General features: G+C 30.4%; 1 protein-coding gene and 2 long non-coding RNA genes across 3 annotated transcripts in view; all 3 read left to right on the top strand.

Moving 5' to 3' along the window:
* LOC115245862 overlaps positions 1-1,340 on the top strand; it is a 10,965-nt gene extending 9,625 nt beyond the window's left edge. Inside the window, exons 2-3 of the long non-coding RNA XR_003885610.1 lie at positions 937-1,084; positions 1,198-1,340. This is a non-coding gene — a long non-coding RNA (uncharacterized LOC115245862). The remainder of the gene's footprint in view (positions 1-936; positions 1,085-1,197) is intronic.
* Positions 1-4,078, top strand: part of LOC115245856 (neurogenic locus Notch protein) — a 142,590-nt gene that overhangs the window by 40,181 nt on the left and 98,331 nt on the right. The gene's annotated exons all lie outside the window — the stretch shown is intronic.
* Positions 1,431-4,078, top strand: LOC115245865. The gene is made up of 2 exons (XR_003885613.1): positions 1,431-1,552; positions 1,710-4,078. It is a non-coding gene; the product is annotated as an uncharacterized LOC115245865 (long non-coding RNA).

The following is a 4,078-nucleotide window of genomic DNA, read 5'->3' as shown; positions in this document are numbered from 1 at the left end:
CGTTACGTATCAATAGTTGCTATTTAAGATAATTGTTGATAAATGCGTATAATAAATACTACTTAATAAATACGTTATGTAAGTTTAAAGTCTTTTATACATTATGCACTTTGCATCATAGTTGCTGAGTAAGAATCACGTAATTTCAAATACATTGCAAGCCAATGTAAAAAGAGATTTTCCTGTAAACAGATGATAAAATTTTATATCGAGAGATATCAAGATATCAACTCTTGTACAATCTATATGTGTGTGTGCGTACATATGTGTGCCTGCGTGCGTGCGTGTGCGCGCGTGTGTTTGTGTATATTTATTTTTTTGTGTGTGTATTATATATATATTGACATCTTTCACTGCAAAATTATATTAGCTGTTTGCAGTTTATGAGCACATATTTGATATCGTAATATGGCAAAGATTAAAATTTTATCATTAAATGTTTACATAATAATTTTTATTCTTTTCCTTTTTCTCTCTTTTAAACATGATATAATAAAAAAAAAAAGATTCGTTAATATATTTTCTAAAAAAGATTATTGGAAAAATTATTTTTTATCTAAAGTTTTACCGCTTTAAACACATCCCTTATAATATATGGGTGGAGTTCCGAAAAGGGTCCGTCTCCGATTTTGATGAAACTTTGTGAAAAGCTTCCTTTTGGATTGAACTGAAAGATCCTAAAAGGAATTTTGGCGATTCCTACAAGAAAGTCATTTTTTAAGAGAAAATGGTACTGAATCGATAACTATTTACATTAGCGGATTTACATTTATACTTTGCCGATGACCTTGACTTTCACATATGTTGTAAGATGAGGTTGCTGATTAATATTCACTTTGTTTTATTTGGCGGTCTTGCATAGTTTTTGAGATATTTAACGAAAAAGGTTTATTGAGTTATATGATTTTACATGGATTTATAACTTTCTGCGCGAAGCGAGGTCCATCCCGTATCGCCCTGTGCTTTGGACGCGAAACTAAATCGGAAATAGGTTTGGGTTAGGTTATATCTTCCGGAAGTGAAACCCCCCCCGTAGGGGGGGGGGGCGGAACCCACTGTGTCTACATTATCAGACGTACTTAAGGTATTAATAGCCTAACGACAAGTGTCACAAAAGTTATATTAATTTAAATTGGTTTTTTCTATTTGTTTATATTTTTCGACGAATGATTTTTTAGATCTTTAATATGATCGCAGAGTTGGCCATAAGAGACAGCGTGGAAACTTCCTTGTATGGTTCCGTAATAATTGCAGATTTGGGACATATAACTTTGCATCATATTGCTCAAATGCGACCTCGCATTGTAATGAACGCGCTCTACGCGTGGCAGGGTTGCTACCCTCTAAGAATTAAGTCGCTCAACTATATTAACGTGTTGGAAATTGCTAAAGCACTTATGATAATTATTAGGTATTTTTTTGAACGATAAATTGAAGCAACGATTACACATCTAGACGTGCAAGACAACGCATGATTGTTTTATAAATATGCCAGCTAATATCTTACCTGTTGAATATGGCGGCACTGATGGTACAATTCAAGAATTGACAGGTAATTCATAAACAATAATTATATGTATATAGAATCACTGTATTTCAAATAATTACTGAAGCATTTTTTTGCGGCTGATAGCGATATGAAAGCATTGAATCTATATACATCTATATGAGCTATTTATATTGTATAATATAGTCTCTTACATTTGCAGAATTTTGGAAGAAAGTGGTAGAAGAGAACCGCGATTGGTTTATCGACGATGAAAAATATATGCCAATTTCATAAAAAGAATTAAAGTTTTATGAATTAATATAATTTGCTGAATTGTGCACATTTATTTTTCATGATAAGTATGTTTCACCCATCTTGATCTCGATTTGTAATTGATACGAGAACCACCACCTGGAAACTGCTTTTTCTTCCCTTCTTTTATTAAGAATAAAAGCATTATAAATATAATTACATCTAAGAATTTCTAAGAATATCGGACCATTTGTTGCGAGAAATCACTGCCAATGGAAAGCTGCCAACTTTTGTCTCATTTGGTGTTAAATCAAGAGATACAATAGTGCTTTTTATTAAAATATATATACACAACATTCAAGTAAAATACTCAGTTATATATATTGGATTTTATTGCGAATATAATAACTTTAATACCGAAATATAGTAATAAAATAATTAAATTATATAGTGTTTATAATATTTTGTTACATAATTTGCCGCATTATATATATTTTTTAATATCATTATTTTTATTGGAGAACGAGAGATTTTAATCAACAGAATATATATTTTTATTACGTATACCGAAACACGCCGAAAATTGACTTTGCTCGGAAATCCGAAAATTACGTTACGTAGCGATAGAGTTCATTATACAAATTTATCAACAATTATTTTAAACATTATTTGCTATAACATGCATTATATGCCAATTTTTTTGCGTTGTTCTATTATTAGATAATTAATTTTTTAAGGATATTTTTTTACGTTGCTTTGCAATGTATTTGAAATTACGAAATTCTTATTCAACATTTATGATGAAGTAATCTATCGTAAGTAATATATCGTTTTTATACGTTATATATTTCGCATTATAATTGCTGAGTGAGTAAGAATTTCATGATTTCAAGTGGTAGAAGAGAATCGCAACTGGTTAATCGGTGATGAAAAAAATATAAACCAGTTTTGAAATGTGTAGCAGAATCGAATTAAAATTCTACGTATAAAACATCGAGTTGAAACTATATGAAATCGAAAAAACAATGTAGCGATAAAAAACAGTAAACACGATACAATCGATGCAACGAGCACGAAATAGGATCAAGATTTTTTTATAAAATATATATAGTATGATTAAAATTATATATAAGTAAAATTTTATGTAATTTTTTATTTTAAGAAGAGTTACATTTTGTGAATTCACGTAATTTATTTCGCCCATTCATGTACTCTCATTTCTCGTGATAAGCTTGTTTCATATCTCCATCTTAATTTTTATTTATAATTTATGCGGCGAGAACCCCCTCCCCCTCTCTCGTTCGGCCCGCCACTTGAAAATTGTCCTTTTTTCTCTTTACTAGTTTAAAAATATTTTTACGTTAAATTTCTGAGAACCATTTGTAACAAGAAACCACTGCAAACGAAAGGCACGAACCGCCGTCTCCTTCGGTGTTGAATTACACTGTTGGTGTTCCAAGCGAGGGCAAACAGTCTGAAATCGTTCATCGCGCATGATACCGGCAAGATGTCAGATAGTTTTTGACACTTCTCTCTCAAAAATATGGTTCAGGAGAAAAGGAGAGAGAAAACTCGCTCTTTATTTGATCTGGCAAATATATGTATAAACGTATAAGCTTTCTCATAATATCTTATAGTTTTTTCTGAGAATATTATAAACTTTCTTTTTATAGCTATTCTCTCTCGCAAATATTATATTAACAGATTGATCTTATTTTTATGGAAAATATTATTTTTTTGTAGTATTTATTTTTAATTTGAAAATTAGGTAGTCTATTTTTTATTGTATTTATATCTATTTTTTATGTCTTTTTTGACTTTTGAACGAGAAATTGAAGGTCAATTATTCCTTTTGTTTATCATAATATAATACAAAGGTAACGTGAAATCAATCGAAATCTATTCGTGTTTATGTCTTTCCGCGTTTATTTTCGTGACGAGATTGGACATTCCCTTCTCAGGAATTATAGCTCTGTATTATTACTTGCCAGCCAAACAAACGCCCATTATTTTACTGAAATTTGGCGACATTGTGTCGACAATGGTAAGTTGATATCAGCTGAAGGAGTCCTGGTTGAACACAGGAATTTAAAATTGTTCTCTTTCTTAGAAGAACAGGTTATTATACGAACAACGAATTTAATTATCAAATTTAAAAAATTACATTTTGTGATCTCTTTCACGTCGAATATAAAAGCATTGTAAACCAGATTACCGAAAATTTGATAAAATTTCAAGATGCTATGTATCTGAATCTTTAAGCTTCCAACGTAAAATATCTCTTGCATGCGTCGACTACTGAATTGTGTTACATTTATATTTAAAAAAAAAAAAAAA

Source organism: Formica exsecta, unplaced genomic scaffold (genome assembly GCF_003651465.1).
Source record: "Formica exsecta isolate Colony F162 unplaced genomic scaffold, ASM365146v1 scaffold133, whole genome shotgun sequence".
In the NCBI taxonomy this organism is placed as follows: Eukaryota; Metazoa; Arthropoda; class Insecta; order Hymenoptera; family Formicidae; genus Formica; species Formica exsecta.
Note: the sequence above shows the minus strand (reverse complement) of the source record. Positions and strands in the feature narration are given on the sequence as shown.